Source organism: Amphiprion ocellaris, chromosome 6 (assembly GCF_022539595.1).
Source record: "Amphiprion ocellaris isolate individual 3 ecotype Okinawa chromosome 6, ASM2253959v1, whole genome shotgun sequence".
NCBI classification, from domain to species: Eukaryota; Metazoa; Chordata; class Actinopteri; family Pomacentridae; genus Amphiprion; species Amphiprion ocellaris.
The window spans coordinates 22406423-22423937 of NC_072771.1; the positions used below are offsets into that span (position 1 = coordinate 22406423).

Here is a 17515-nt window from a genome sequence, read left to right on the forward strand (position 1 = left end):
TTTTATCCTTCACTGAGCTCTGTTCATTTGTTGTTCATTTGCTCTGCTGTGTTGGTTCAATAAATCTTATATCATCTTTGTTTTCCCCCATTACAAATAGCCAGCTCTTCCTTTGCCAGGTCCTCCACACAGTATGTCTGCTCAATCCTGAGCAGTCATTGTCTTTCCAGCATTATCCGGCAGGCCCATCTGTGAGCTGGGAGAACAGATTTCATGGAGGCATGTGATCTACAAAGAACATCAAATTTACATGCACGTATCACACATGCAAACATACAATAATGCTTTGAAACATTCGAGAGTGCACACAAACAGCTCAGATGCACTCATCACGCCCACCCCCCCACCCTCAAACCTGCACACACATTCACACACTTGCACACAGTTGGGTTTCCATCATCTCAGAGGGCATTATACTGAATTAGAACTATAATTACGAAAGACTTACACTACTAAGGATTTACATTATGGGGTTTGCTCTTTGACCCCAAAATGGAGATGAGGACCAACAGTTTGACTATGAGATTACTATGAGACTACTACAGATTCATGTCCTCACAACATGAATAATACTAGTACACACACACACCATCACACACATACAATAGCTGACCTGCCAAAAGCTCCATTTAGGTCACAGTCTGCTCGGCCACAGGTGGTCTTCCTGTCACAACCAGTGGACCATGACTATGGAGGATTAGTTCGAGAAGGTACAGTACCACAGGACTCAGTTCATATTAGACAGGAGACTGAGAGGCTGAAGTTTCAATGAAAACAGGAGAGAAAGGTGTTGTGATGTGGGGCTACACTGTAGGAGGAGCACAGAGAAGAGAAGAGAAGAGAAGAGAAGAGAAGAGAAGAGAAGAGAAGAGAAGAGAAGAGAAGAGAAGAGAAGAAGTTTCTACGTCCAGTAGACTTTTGCAGCAGAGTGTGCCAGCCATGCCCGAGAAGCTGTCATTGCTTTCACTGCTGACAACCATGGTGCCACCCGCCTCTGTTTGTGTTTTATTCCCCTGCTTCCTCGTCATGGCAACCTGTTATGTTTCCTCTCTTCCTCACCATCCTTCTTCTGCTTGGGCTCCTTTTCTCCACCTCATCACCTCCTTTCACCATGTAAAGTGATTCTCCAGGTGGAGCTTGGCCATTTAGAGGCTTGTGGACTGGCGGTTGACTGGTGCGCGGTTTCTCCCTGAACCCAGGCTCACCCCAGGGGCTCTTGAAGCTCAACGTGGCTGAAGTCCAGCATCTCCTCATCGAGAAGGCCCGCCGCCTGGCCACACTGAGTGCTCCTAGCTCCAGACAAAGACTGCCATGCTCCGTAAATACTGTCAGAAACAGTTAGGAATCACACTGATGGCTGATTAATTTGTGCAGGTTATTTCCCTCAAAATTTGGGTGCAAACCAGAAAATTTACCCATGGAATGAAATTATATGACCTTATTGGCCACCGTTCAGTAATTTGGTACTGTCTGTGTCTGGATGTGGGCACTATGCGTGAGTGCGTGACAATTTGATGTAGGTCCTGTACATCAACCAACAGTGAAATTTCAATCCTCCTGGATGATGTCATAATATTATACACACATACATTGTCTGTGCCTATGTATGTACCTGTGGAGGTGTGTATTGTAGAACAGAAGATCACCTTGACTGTGGCCAGTCAGAGAGAGCCGTGGGCGCTGATATTGAGAAGGCGGGGTTGAACCGGCTCCCAGAAGGCCGTTCTGTTCAGCACAGCCGTCTGCAGCCCCCCTTTAGACTCTCTCACCGTCTCTCCCTCGGTCTCTCCCTTCCTTCTTTTCCCCTCTCTCTGTCTCTCCCTCTCTCACACACTATCACAGCCCTCCAGCTGGGAGGTCCCAGGAGGCAGTGAGGCTCACTGACTGATTAGGTCCCAGGTAAAGCACTGCCCGGGAGCCTGCTATAAAGCCAAAGTCAATGACGATGCTCACAAGCACACGCTCAACTACTGTACGCCTCTCCACATTCGCTTTTACAGCACATGCACACACAGACACACAGACGTGCGCACGCCTACTGTCTCTATCAGACAGCTGCTCATGCAGTCTGCTCACCACTGGGATTTCCCTGTATTGTATATGATATAATGATATTATTCCCTCTATTTGCTGGGTAGTTAGGCACCATGCCAGGCGGCTCACTCATGAAATTGGGGTACCATTAGGATATTATTTCAGGCTACGAAAGGGCTATGGAGCGGGACTGAGAGTCTTATTTAGACACTCGACATTTTGTTTCTGTTCCTCTTTTAATTGTCTCCTTTTCCAGGGCTCTTTTATCTTGTTTACTTTTCGCTCTTTCTTTTCTTGCCTCGCAACGCTTTTTACAATAGTCTTGCCCTTAACAATAGCTTTCATAGCACTGTACCCACATTTATAAACCATGCACCACAGTGGAAATCAGGAAGTTACTGGACAATAGCAGTGGCCCCCTCCAATCCACAGGCAGTAAAACGATAGCAGTCTCTGATTCTATTCTCTGCCCTCTGCCATTTTACAGTCTGTCAGCCTGTTAGTAGCTCTGTAGTTTAAAGCTGAGACCGGAACCCTCCAATGCTATTTCCAGCCCTTTTCTGAAAACCCGCTATTGTGGAGGTATAATTACAGGCCTATACGCTGTGCTTAATTCTCAAACAATAGGGTATACTTTTACACAAGGACATGAAATTACTCTCCATTCAGAAAGTACTTGACTAGACAACTGTGCTCTTCATGTTCAGGGAACATTTATGCTGCTGTAAAGATGCCATGCAAAAGCCAGACTGCGAGTCTCTGTCTTTTGTTCCCTGCCATTACATCTATCTATCTATCTATCTATCTATCTATCTATCTATCTATCTATCTATGTATCTATCTATCTATCTGGTTTTTTATATATTTAATTTCTTCCGTTTTCTCACTTTGGAAAAAGTTGATGAAATTCCCTAAGTAATTAGTGACCACGAGTAACTGTCGCTGAAATTAATTTTCCCTTTTTCTTTTCTCTGTATTTTCTCCTACTGCAGCTCTGTTGTTCCTCCGTGGTCGTAGCCCTGTGTCTGACAGTGATGGTGTTGTTCCGTCGTTCTCCGATGGCCTCCTCCCCCGACAGGCACACAGCTCCTGACTCCTAATTGGTGGAAATGCTAGCAGCGTCTGGTTCTGGTGAGCGTCTTTGTCCACGATGGCGCTTATCCAGCCGTTTGACAGCTGGTTGCCATAACGTCATCACCTTGGCGACAGACTGGACCCTGGCGCTGTTCTGGAGTACCTGCCACTCAGCATTACCAGCCACCCTCACAGAAGAGACAGGGCATTTCATGCGTCCAAGAAATCAAGCAGCTTCAGAGTCATATTTGATAATAAGCTTATTTCTGCCCCCACCAGAACACAGTACGGCCAACAGTCGTCCCAGCTCACCATGACTAACCCCAGCCTGTGGGAAATGGGACTAATATTTTAGTGGAAAATTATATGGCCTGTTAACTTTAAAAGATTCTGTCAACAGTGCATGGTGTCAGTATGCCATTGCTTATCATGCCATTTCAATTCTCAACATTTCACTGTGAGGTTCCAGCTCGACTGATGATAGGGAAAGCAGAGACCTTGTTGGCCTTGAAAAGCGAAAAGAAAAGGATAAAGACTTTTCTCTCTTTTTCCTGTGTTATTCTTTCAAATCTAACACTCTGGTCATCTCATCTCCTCTGTGGCCACATAATCCTGGAATGGTCAGGCTTAATGATTGTTTCTACGAGCCTCTAATGTGAGGTAATGATGAATCTCTGCAGATGATAAACTCGTTGTTAGTCTGTGAACAGTTGCTGTATTTGAAGTATTTGCTTGACGAAATATGAATCAAACTTCTGGATTTAGAGAAATGTGTGTCTTTGAGGAAAATATGTTAACCGTCTTGGCTCGTTACACATTTTGGAGAAAATGCATGACATTTATGTCTTTTTTTGCATTTGTTATTATTTTTGCCCTTTAATTTGTTGTTAGAAACTTTTTAAAAAATGAATCTGAAAACTGAGATAAACAGTGTGAAGGTATAATGTGACATCACTTGGCTCACAGTGAACATCCATACAGTTAAGCTACTTACACTGATGAATATGACTTATAAGTCAAAAATAAAATTCCACTCCATTGTCTTACTACTCCTCAACCCTTAATAATTAATCATATGCTCATAAGAAAGTTCATAAAACAAAGTAAACATGCATCTTGGTTCCAAGGTGGCACTCAGTCCACACATCACATCATATTTGCTGCTATTTCATATCCACACATGAGAAAACACAGCGGTGGCCATACAGGAGAGGAGCAAACAGCATGAGGGCACCGTTTTCAAGCTGTGGTGACCAATGGCTCCTGCCTGTCCGTGGCCTAACAGTCTTGCCTCTGCCCCGGTGGTTCAATGTAGGTATTCACCAACTGGATTCCAGTGGCCATCAAAACATCTAACCACAACTGGACACAGTGACTCTTCTACTGTCCATCATGCCAAAATATAACCCATAAAGTCACTTTTTCTCTCTAAGTGTCTCTGTCTCAGTTTTAGTGTTTTCTGGCTTTGTTTCCCTCTGCAGCCTTCACCAGCCTAAAAATGAAAAAAAGAAAAAAAGAAAAGATTTTTAACAGACTTCACAACTCAAGTAGTCCTGGAATCAAACACTCCCAGTCAGTAATAAATGTAAATGCTGTGTTGGCACTATTTTCTTTCCAGAAAAGGAACTAATGATGATTTGGGGGGAGGTTTATTTTGAATGTACATTTATAAAACGATTAATCTAGCAACATTAAGTTGTAAAAATCAGCAAACATGTTAAGCATGAGAGAACAATTTCTGAACCTTTATTGTTAAATTGCAGAATTATTGTTCTACATTTACTGTTTCATCTGAGCAGCTTTGGAAGCTGAAGGAGACTTGATGATTTGGCATACTCTAGGTAGAAACAAAAGGCAAAGATGGGTCTACAGAAGAGGCAGAGGGCTCAGGGGAGAACAAACCACACCACAGAGAGAAATCAAACCGAAGCACAGATATCTGAACTCAGACAACCCCATCTCCCTGCACACCTTAGCTCAGATTGCTTCTATTTGTTGTTTACTTGCTGTTTGATTGGTTAGCTGGCAACCTATCAGTCCAGTTTTTGTGTCCAATGATCTGACATTATGTTACTGTTTCAAGGAATCCTTGTCAGCATGTAAAAAAAAAAAAATCCAGCTGTGGCATATATATATTTTTTAATGAAGTTTTGCAGGATAAATTAACATCAAGTACACTTTATTTTCATTGCAATCTCACTGGATTTATCAACTGTCAGGTGAATGACACCACTAGTTTGCTTATAAGCATCTAAGGGACAGACTTGACTTCTCTGCCAGTGATAAGTAAAAAAAACATATTACCCTCACTAGTGTCATAAGTTTCTTACACACCAATTTAATTTATTTTATTGCATTTTGCTGAGGTAATTTGCAAGGCCAGTTAGTATACAGTGTACATTTTTTTTCTACTTTGGGTTTGCACATTAGATGAAGATGAGACATTATAGAAATTACAATAACACATTTTTATTACACCAAATGTGGGGGGAAAAATCATGTTTTATATGTGTGTTTATATTGGACATGCTTGTATGTGGGAAAATGTTATGTTATCTAAATAGTCATGCTATTATTGTTCATCCAAACTCCCAGTTAGATATCTTTTGAATATATTGCTATAGAACAGATAACAAGAATGTAAGTTAACTTATGTGGGATGGCAAATGCATATAGCTGTTTAAAAAGTATAGTTTCCGCAAATCACAGTTAATTAACCATGTTCTATATACAGTACGTAGAGCCTTTGACACCTCGAACACCAGCATTGTGTTTTCTGTAGTAAACTTTTCAAGCATGTCATCAGTTCAAAGTCACATAATAAAAATATTTCAGCATCAAGCTGGTAAAACAATGTTAGGTGTATTTTTTAAACTGTTAAAAATGATTTCAACAGGACTTTAAAGGGTCGAATAAATGTAATTAATTCAATTGGTGTTTTATTACCAGGGCAAACAACATCTATCAAGAATACATAAATACATTTCTAGACTTTGTACATAAACCCAAAGACCTGTAGTAGATTATAGGACTGTACTTGATATTAAATCAAATTTTTCTCATTAACCTTTCTGCATGATTTATTGGCTATGACATAAGTAGCGACTGGTGTATTTTTGCAGGAACCTCAGCATCGTCTGGCTAAGGCAAGCAGTGGTCTACAGGCTTTCCACATTTATCAAGCATAATTGCTGCTTAAAGTCTTAAATTATTTATTATTGTGAGATCTGACAGTGCTGCTCAGAAGCAAATTGGGATCATCTTCCATGACCACCAAGGATTTGCAGATTGGAGGCAGAACTAAGTTTATTTCCTCAGCTCTGCTTTTATCCCTGCAAACGAAGCGTTTAAAAGGATCACCCCCGACAGATAACCACGTTACTGTACAGACGAATAACGCCGCTGCTCTTAAGATCCTGATTTTGTCTGTGAATTTTTTTCTCTCTTTCCTTCACCCTCGTCTAATTGTGCTGATGCTCTCCCTGTGGGTTTTAATGTTTGACACGGCGAAACGCTCTTAAATCCTCCACACTGCTCCCTCCCTTATGAGGCCCAGTATCTTAAAAGCAAAAAGGATGTATGTCTAATTCACAAATTTATCACTTTGCAAAATGATGCATTAAATGTGAGGGGACACGCTCTGATTTGAAATGCTGACTTTAGAAAAGAAGTTCTGATTTTCAAAATTAGTTTAGATGGGCTCCCTTTCACCCCTCACCCACCCGCTTGCCTCCCACGTCCTCTTGCTTTCGCAGTTATATCACTCTTCCTCCTTACGATGGGAGGCCATGCAGCTCTCTCTTTGTCTGCCTCTTTATTTCACTCACACTTTCTGTCACACTCACACACACTCACACACACACAAGCAGCAAAATACATCACACACATTTCATTGCTTCGTATGTGTGTTTGTACATGTATTTGTTACTTAGCGCACATTTATGCTTGTGTCTGCGTGATATACAATGCTACGGACAGATTTCTGTCTTTTTAAAAGATTGCACTCACACGGTTTCTTCTATGCAATTATCTTTGCTTTTGAAGACAAGGCAATAGGGATGCTCCCTCTTTTGCAAACCATGACTGATTTTCATTTGTATAGCCTTGAGAAACTGTGAATTTACATCAGGTTCTGCTTAAGGCTAGTTTTAACATATTAGACTTGTTGTGAGAGACTTCTCAGTCTGTCGTTCCCTTGTATTGTTCATCAAGGACTTCTTTAGATGTGCTTTACATTGGTAGTCTTTCATTCATTTTTCATAGAAAGCATATGCTTCAGTTCTATGTAGGAAAAGCATGCACTCGCATAAAAACCAGAATTAAAGCAATGTGATTAACTGATTAACTCATTTGTGAGATCTTATTAATTCTAATAATTCTCTACTGCTCTAACAATTCTATACTGACAAGGAGCCCCAATTTTACTGACAACTTCTTTACCCATGTATCACATTCAATATCCTCAGGGACATTATATGCATTTTCCAAACTTTTTAAAGATTGCATTTATATGATTATATTTTGCGTCCTCATGTTTGGCATCGATAGCAAAGCTGCTCTCTAAAGTATTCTGAGCTCCCCAGAGGTTGAAACCAGAGAAGCCATTTTTGAACACAGTTCTAACAGCTTTTCAATGCAGCTCGACTGGCTGTGAGGCACCTTGGGCTTCCTCTCGACAGGTCAACCTGCCAAGAAACAAGTTTAAAGAGGGGGGAAAAAAATCAGCATAAGAGTAAATGTAAATGTCTGTTCAAGAAGCAGAGATCCCTGGAGATGTGTTAAAACAAGGGTGAGGACTAAACTGATGACAACTCCATCCGCACTGCCTACACCGTGGTGGGAAAAAGCAAGACACGCTTCATTTTAAGAGCTGCTCTCTTGACAGTTATGTTCTCAGTTATGTTATGTTCTCAGAGGGATGTTGTGATTGGGCAAAAAAAAAAAAAAGATGAAAGCAACCATTTGCTGCTGTTAAATAATTATTAATAATCAATATTTTAAATAAATAGTTGCATTGCTGCTGTCATATGTGATCAACCTAAAATCCATAAATACACAGGATTTTGCAAATGAAGAAACATAATTAAAACAAGAAATCTATATTTTTGAATTTCTTTTAAATTTAACTTTAAATATTAAGCAGTAAAAACAGTTTTGTTGTTCTAGATTACAATCAGGCAATTCTGATAATCTAGTATTTCCCTCCAACCTGGCTTCTTTGTATTTGTTGTGCATATAAAAAAATATCTGGCCAGGAAAAGTTTGCCTATTCCAAAGCTTTTCAGACTCTAAGGGAGGTAAAGGTGCAAAGACGCTGTGTGAGGTAAAAGGGATGCATATGTTCTGGCAGTAAAAACAATGGGTTAGCTGCTGCAAGTAACTAACACAGTAAAGTCTGATGCACATATTTTTAGATTCAGATTGTGACTGACATTTTCCAAACCTGCATAAACATGCTTAGATATCATAGAAAAAAAAGACACTCCTTATAACTCCAGAACTTGCCTGACAATCATGTTTTAAATTTTTCTTCACTAACAAAGTATTCCAGAGATAGTTGTCAGTACATCCAATGATACATATCAAATAGTAGCTGTTAGTGGAGAATTATACTTAATCATACTTAACTTCCAAAAAGTAAAGGTTAAAAAACAGGGCTCCTTTAAATCAGCATTAAATGCATTCACTTTGCTTTACTAATCCTTAAGATGTTTCTAATTGGAGTCCACCTGTAGCAAACTAAAGGGACATACTTTAGAAACTGAGATACCTGTATTCCTACAATTCCTAGTGTATGTAAGAGCAAAAACCAATTCATGAAGTCCAAGTGACTCCCTGTGGAACTCTCCAATAAAATTGTGGCAAGGGTATAAAATAATTTCTAAAGCTCTGAATGGTCCCACAAGCAAGCAAGTCGTCTTTATAATAGTAATACGTTTGAAGCCACTAAGACTCATGGCGATGGGCGTTCAGCAAACTGAGTAAACAATCAGGTAGGTCCTTGTTTAGAAAGGTAATCAGAGACCGAATAGTATATATAGATAGAGATGGGAGAACCTGCCATAAGGACAACCACTCTACAGTATTCCAGCAATCGGAATTTAATGGTGAACAGCTTGATGAAATCAACTCAACTTAAAAATACCTGATAACCTTCTTGAAGTATGTCAAACAGCATTTAAAGAACTGTGGGAATATGAGGAAAAAGATTCTTGGGCAGAGCTCCTCACCTCACACTATAGTGAGACACTGCTTACTACCTGGTTAAAAACATCGCTACAGTGAAGCATGGTGGTGGCAGCATCATTCTGACAATTTGAAGATCTGAATATATATATATATATATATATATATATATATATATATATATATATATATATATATATATATATATATATATACATATATACATATATATATATATATATATATATATATATATATATATATACATATATACATATATATATATATATATATATATATATATATATACATAGAGAGAGAGAGAGAGAGATGCACAAAGCTTATGTTCAAGGACCACTCTATTTGGCTGCATTGATACTCATCTCACACATTTACAAATTCAGTCATAAAACCCAGTCATTACTCGAGCTGTTTGCTGCCATCCTTTTGGTAAGGTATACAGTGTGGGTGAGTGGGTCTAATAAATAGTGTTCAGTGTAAAGTTACCAGGCAGTCAGAGTTCTTTGGCTACTCACCAGGCACAAAGCTGTAAATCAGAGGGAGTCAGCAGATTACTGAAGCATGGTGCGTGGTTGAAGTCTGACTGCAGGTGTGTGTTCTCAGTGAAAGAGAGAGAAAAAGAAGGAAAACCAGAGCAGAACTGAGAACGTATTTGGTAGATATGGCCACTTCCCTTAAAGTCTCCAGGTGCAAAATCAAACCGTTCAGTGACAACAAGGTCGTTTGGCCTATTTCACTATTGTTTTCCCCATATAAACACACCCGTGTATATGAGCAATGAATAGGACTGCAGAAATATAGACAAATATATACTGTGTACATATACACTGTTCAAAATGATCAGATCAAGGCCCTCTGCAAAACACGGCTTCTCTTACTTTTGTTCCTTTTCCCAACTGCTAGTGCAAGGATGTTCAGTTTATATGTGTGGAATTGCGTGTGTGTGTGAGTGTGTGTACAGTATGTGTATGAAAAAGTCCCAGAGGATACATCATGCTCTATGTTACGCACTGTTTTATCCCTCATTGTTTGTGACTCAAAGACTACTGTTCCCTCCCTCTTGACTGAAACAAACACAGCCTCATTAGATACAAACACAGTCACACACATGCATACATGCATAGCAACATGCAAGCAGCATACATAATGAATGCACAGTCTTACAGTATGATGACATCCTCTCCATCCTGGGTTCAGAAGATGAGGTTGGACAAAGGTAGTTACAGACCTCACTGTCAGGTTAGTATCATAGACTATCAGTAAATAAATACTGGAAAAAACAGCTTAGACAGTTGAAGAAGAGCTCATTTGTATTGCAATGGAGCGTACTTTCAGCTATGCTGAATTGCTATTTAATGTGCCAACACACACAACGGCAAAGAGACACATTCCTGCATCCATGGGAATTTCACCTGTACAAGACACTAGCACATCTGCTTGTATCTTATAGACTTACAAGTATACAGACAGCTGGTGTTTTCTCAACTTTATCTGAGACAAGGAGTGGAGAGCAGAAAAAAAAATCTACACCAGCAGTCTCCATGAACCCACTGGGTATAAAGAACGGGTGGGGGAGAGTTTGAAGAGACTGTAAAGGTGAACAGGTGAAAGAGAAAAGCAGAGGAGTGTAGCTTTGCCTGGCACCTCTCCGCCCTTCGTTGCTCCCCCCATCCCTGCATCACCTTGCCTCGGGGGGTTGAACAACTGCTCTTGATGGGGGGGCAAGTGTTCTCTCTGTTCTTTCTCAGTGCCTCTGGGTGTACTACCGACTCTCACTACCCTGGCGATCTCCTGCCGCCTCACACTCTCAGACTTTCACAAACACGGAAACACAAACGCACGTACGAACACACAAGCCCTGTGCAACATCTGAACCCTCTTCACTCTCTGCTCCCTCTCATCTTCCTATGTGGGGCTCTTTGTAGCTGCTGTGCCTGAGCTTGGTGAGGAGAACAGGGAGAACAAAGCGAAGGAAAAAAGAAGGATGGAGAAAAGAGAACCGAGGTGATGCTGGAGAAGAGAAGAAGGGAGGGGATGGATAAAAAAGAGAGAGGAAGGAGCTAATGTTCACATCGCACAGAGAGTGTTGCCTGTTGTTGCTCGCATCGGTCGGTGAGCGTTTGTGCGCCACAGCTTGATTTGGGGGTTGTCCCCAGCTGTGCATGGAGACAGCAGTAAGGAGAAGTGGCAGAGACTCTAATTAGACGGGCCTAAGTGTGCTGAACTGAGGAGAACCCTGGAGTGCGAGCAAACGCTGCTCAGCCCCCCCGCAAACAGAGCGGGAGGAGACCCCCAGCAGTAATTACAACGTTTCACAAACCAAGCAAGACATCTCCAGGAAGTTTTCAATCAGAAAAATCCTCTTCCACTCACTGGGGAGCTGGAAAAGGAGTTGTATTTCATTAGCCCTCACCATAGGGTCCTTTAAAAGTGGGGGTGGGGGGTTAAGCTTTGACTGGGGAGGTCATCCTGTTGCATCTGCTGTAATGTGATTGTGATGCAGCATAGCTGGTGCAAATATATGAGGCACAGTAACTCCAAGAAAAAACTGCAACATCTCAGAAATATTAATAATAAAGATGGGTATAAAACAGGCATTTTATTTCACACACTTAAGATGTAAAAGTTATGTCTGAGTGAATATGTTTATCCTGAAATTATTGACTGCCCTGTTCATATGAATGTGTATTTGATGGCATGGAAGATTTTGTGTCACTGTGTGGAATGTATTCTAGGACTAAAATCACCATTAGAGTCAAAATTACTTTCTAAATTAAAATATTAACAAATCTACGCAACGATGGGAATGTTCTTTTGCTGCGTATTGCAAACAGTGAAATGTCCACTACATTACGCTTTTTCAAAATCATGTTTTATTCTATTGTCCACAAATTAACCTTGTAGAATTGCATACATGTCATGCATTCATACTTATTTTATGAGCTGTGACATGCGACACTAAACCATCTATAAAATGGCAGGAGAGTTTCTTAATTAGAGTGATTTCAGTGGGGAATTAAGTAATTACAAATTATCGCAATTTGCAGACTGTATTCAGATTTCATTGCAGTTGAAATGTTTGGATGCTTTAAAGAGCAGCATAGTATAAGTTCCACCACAGATGGAAAATGACACCGTATTTCTCAGTGTAATGGCAGTGAGATGATGTTTTCTTTTTTTTTCTTACCAAAGTGTGTGTGTCTGTGTGTGTTTGTGTGTGAAGAAAACAACCTCAGCAAAGGTGTGAAGGCACTCTCTCCTGTCTCAAGCCGGAAGCGTGCCAAACCTGCGCACACTCCCATACACTCGCACACACACAGATGCTTATACACACAGTGGCATGTGTCACGGAAAACAGATGTGTGAGGAACAACGCTGCATCAATTATCCCACCAACTTCACTCAGTAAATTAGAAGGGGATAATTATGCTTTACTTATTTTTCTACCATCTATCGTTTTCACTTTTTTGGTTTTGGCATGGGTAGAGGCAGTTGTCATGGAGTGCATGTAAAATCATCTGTGCAGGTACAAAATGTCTAATCTATGCTTTTCCTGTTGGGATTAGCTAAGGATGCTGTGGTATGGCTGTCACAAAGTATTAGGGAGGAAAAAAGATGAACACGAGCAATATGGGACACCTACAACTTTCGTGCCAGGCCAAATTGAGTATATATATATAAAAAAGTTAAAAAATACACAGCGTCACCTCAAATAATGGTTAGCAGTCTCAGTGCGCAGCAGTGGAATTATTTAGCAAAGTACATGTAGGAATGTTATTCTGATAATTCCTATTATATAAATGGAGTGCTTCGAAGATAAATGCACATGTAACCCTCTTTTCACATATATTTTTCTGTATATTATTTGCTAACAATCTGAAACATAAATATGTATAAGCTTTATCTTCTCTTCCTCACTAAAATCCACATGCTTTTACTTCACTGCAGAGATGGTAATTACAATCACACTAAATAGGCTTGAACCGTATCAAAAATTAATTAATATCAAATTTATTTGGGTTATCCATTGCTAAAACACATGGTTTTTGCATGCTAATGCCACATATTTTGAAACATTCCTGCAATTCAATTACTTGGGAATATCATTAAAGGCAACAAATTTACTGTTTAATTTGTGTGGACTATTTAAGTCGCTCCAGAGCTACAGAATCCCCTTCCTCTGTAAGTGGATTAATTAATTTGAATCAATAAAGTCTCTTAGTCGGGTTGTACCACTCCCCCAAAAAATAACTAACTCCACACAAAGCCTTATCAGCTGCAGCGGAGGTCCAAACCCTCGCTTTTCAGCTCAAGAAGGAAGTTTCGCTGAGACAATTACTGGCAGATGATTTCCACCCTGTTTTCTGCTCCTTTAGTTTTTGTTATGATTCTTTAAAAATTTTGTGCAGTATGTCAGTTTGTTTGTGTGTTGCTTTTGCAGCATGCTTTGTCTTTTACGCAAAACTCTTGTATCTCGCACACTTCATATGAATATCTATTCAAATATCTTGAAGCAGCATTTTAAACTTAGACAACATACATCTGTCGATGTATTTTGACTAACATGTAAATCGACGTCCAAAACATACCAAAATATCAAGATAATAAATTAATTTCAAATTAATTTAAAATGGAACTTAAATCTTATATGTATGTATATATATATATATATATATATATATATATATATATATATATATATATATATATATATTTCACCACATGAAATTAAAATAATCATGCAATATGTGTATTTCTTTGAAATTGTATTTTGCAACAATTTTGCATTAAGGACTCACTTTTCAGTCAGTACTTTGTACATTCATTGCTGATACGTGACTCAAGCATCCATCTTACAGAGAAATTTGTACATTTGCATCTTCTCTTTCATCGTTTTTCCAATAAAATAGTGGAGGACAAGCTGATCAACAGCAGTGGAAGCAGAATGTTTGCATCACCTCCTTTCTTCCTAGCTTGTATTTTAATGATATTGTATGTTATGATGTAATTATGCAATAATTGCATGGGAAATATCTTGTAAGAAAGGCTATTTCATTTCATTTGAGTTTTCTTTGTGATCAATTTGTTTCTAAAAATAAATAGATAAGTTTAATAGGAAATGGAAATACAAGAAAATGGAAATCCAAATATAACTTAAGGTGTATGTTGCACAAATATTGTATTTGGTTGTACAACCATGATTTTGTGTCAGTTATCTCAAACTGTTTGCTATACTATATTACAGAAGATTACATTTTGATAACACTGTTTTGTTTTTTGTTTTTTTTTAGATTTTGTATTGTTTAAATTCAGCAACAATAAAGCCTGTGAATCTTAGCCACAGAGGGCCTGTAAAAACATCATAGAACTGTTGCATTTGTGGCTGATGATTTTCACTCATATTACTACCCCTTGTAGTAGACCTACAGCTATATATGATCTTAGAATAGGGACAGACACCTTGTTATATATAAAGCACGATTTAGCTCAAAGAAAGGTGAGAACTGTAGCTGGAAAAAGTAGTTAACCCAGCAGGTGTCACATCTGACCCTGAAAATCTGAAAAGCAAAGTTAAAATCCACAATCCAAATACAGTAACATTTAATCAAGGCTGTGCAAAAATGTAAAAGTTCTGTTTTGAATAAAAGGGTTAGGGTTACAGGACATAATTTCGCTACAAGTGTAAATGCCGGTTAGTCTTAAGAATGTATGGATTAACAAAAACTCTCCATCTGACAGGTTTTGTGCTGAACAACAGGAGGGCGAGTTGCTTGATGAGTCACTATGACTACCCTGCAATGTAAAATTCATGTAAAGAACAATATTCAGCCTCCACATGTCAGTGTTAAACATCGGCTTTGCTGTTTTAGTGTCATTTTACATTATTGGAAAAGCATAAAAGTGCCTGGCTGTGTCTTAATACATAAAACAGCTCCAGTGGATTACTTCACATTTCTGCATGCTCCCTCAAACTTGTAAAAGAGATCATTCATGGTACATTTGATTCCTACTTTCAATTAAGGATTTAGTACAGCTGTCTTTAAACATAAAGATTATATTGTGTGATTTGTGTCGACTTTCTCTCCCGGTTTCTAAGAGGAAAGCCCAGTTTAGTTTTGATACTTAAAGGAGAGCGAGTCTGAAATTAGTTCTGACAGATGACTCTTATTCGCAGCCAGTTGAAGGTGTCTCGTTTTGAACAGGTTGAGAACAAAATGTTCAGGTAACTACATTAGTCATATATGTATGTCTATATGTATACAGACAAACATACTTATATATCCTTATATATATACATACATATCTGTGTGTGGTGTGTAAGTGTGTGTCTGTTTTCACCCTCTCGTTCACTTTCTCTCGGACTTCTTCCTTCAGCCGTGGTGAGGAATCTGATGCAGAGGTGTTGCATTTCTGTTTGTGTAAGTGTCTGTCAGAAGTCGAGTTGGGAAAGTCTGAACAGCTACACTTGTCCTCACACAGAAAGCTGTTCAACACCGTGAGCTTATGAGAGGAAGCATATTTTATCAGATAACCCAAACTAGCATGTATGGAGGATTTAAGGACAGGAGTAATGTGAGAAAAATGCAGTGTTGCAGGATTTTGCGCTAAATGACCATAATAGCAATGTTTGTCTTTCTCTGAGTGTCTCTCTTTCATAGACTAAACAGATGGTTACAAAAGAAGGGCTGTTCTCTGTTTTTTTGCCTTATTAAATTGTCACATCTGTGTTGTAAAGCTGCACCCAGCCCTGCTCCTTGGAATTTAATCAAACTCACAAGGAAATGGAGTTCAGTGGGAGAAAAAGTGAAAGATGTAAGAATATCAGTGGATGTCCTCCACTTTCAGAAGGATACACAGACCCCACTGAATAAAAGGGAAAAAAAAAAACATGTTTACAAGAAGCAGATATTCCCTTTAAGTTCTCAGTTTGCTGTAGCCAGTGTGGTTCTGATATTCAGCACTAAGGGCAGCTCAGCCAAATGGTGGGTATCCTGAAAAATGACATCCCCCCTGTGAAATGTTAATACATCGCTGTTGACTACAAATGTATTTATTCATTATTATTATTATTATTATTATTATTTCTGCTTGATTAGACAGATGGATTTTAATCACAGCTGTAAATGTTTAAACATAAGGTGTTCACTCAGGTTTTGCTCGAGCCTTATCATCAAGCTGTATGATTAATTTGTGGACTTTTATATTTGGTATATTTTTTAGCACATGTAATAACAGCATCATATGTCTGTTTGTGTCTTTTTTTTCCCACTTGCCTCTTCATATAATGTAAGTAGTGTCGTGGACTTTATCATTAATCCTGATAGAGGAGCCTGTGATGGAAGTATGACTGCTTTGAGAAAACAGAAACATATTTGTGCTGCATTTTCTTTCTACTCCACTGGAAATATGTACGATATTTGCAATACTGCAGTAAGACTTACAGACACCTGAATGATGGACATCTTATAAAAGCCCTTCCGCACGTAGTGCATCTACAATTTTACAGCAAAGTGTATATATAGTGTATATATTCTTGAGAGCATGATGGTATCTTCGCTCTATCACAATAATCTTGAAAAATCTAAAAAGAAAAACTCATAATCACACATACAATGCCAAAGCTTTCTACATCTCTTATTATTGTAGCATCTATGTATTAGACTACAATGTGGAGGTATGTATATCGGAACTGTATCAAATAAAATGACATTTTACCCCTATTTAAATGAACTTTCAGCATATTTCTTCATTCATGCTTTAAGCAGGTGAATGTGTCTCGTTGTGCAGGCCTCGACTCCAACGCTGAGAGCTGAACGATTGGTTCAGGTATTTGAGTCAAAACCAAGGACGCATGTTTCACTTTAACAGATCTCAGATCTTTTCCTAATGAGTCTAAAAGCTGTTTGATTTGCCAGCAGAGCTGAAGCATCACATTTGTTACCAACAAGCGGTGTTAAGTAATCAGTGTGTGTTTATGTGTCTGTGTGCATGAGCATGTGTCTGATCAATCTTTGAAAATTACCGTGACGATGATTGCCACTGATCTCTTATTTCTGTCCTCGGAGGAGCATTTGAAAATGATATTTACATTGTCGTTGGTAGATAGACACACTGATTACATTTCTATTCTTCCTAATGAAGCTTGTGACTGTGTTATATCTTGTGGGTAAGTAAGTAAAGCCCTTAGAAATATATGTGT

The 17515-nt window shown here is 39.0% G+C and overlaps 1 long non-coding RNA gene across 1 annotated transcript in view; it reads right to left on the reverse strand.

Annotated features, from left to right (window-relative positions):
- Positions 1–4462: 4462 nt before the first annotated feature.
- LOC129349153 (uncharacterized) overlaps positions 4463–17515 on the reverse strand; it is a 28330-nt gene continuing 15277 nt past the window's right edge. Inside the window, exon 4 of the long non-coding RNA XR_008602046.1 lies at positions 4463–4600. This is a non-coding gene — a long non-coding RNA (uncharacterized LOC129349153). The remainder of the gene's footprint in view (positions 4601–17515) is intronic.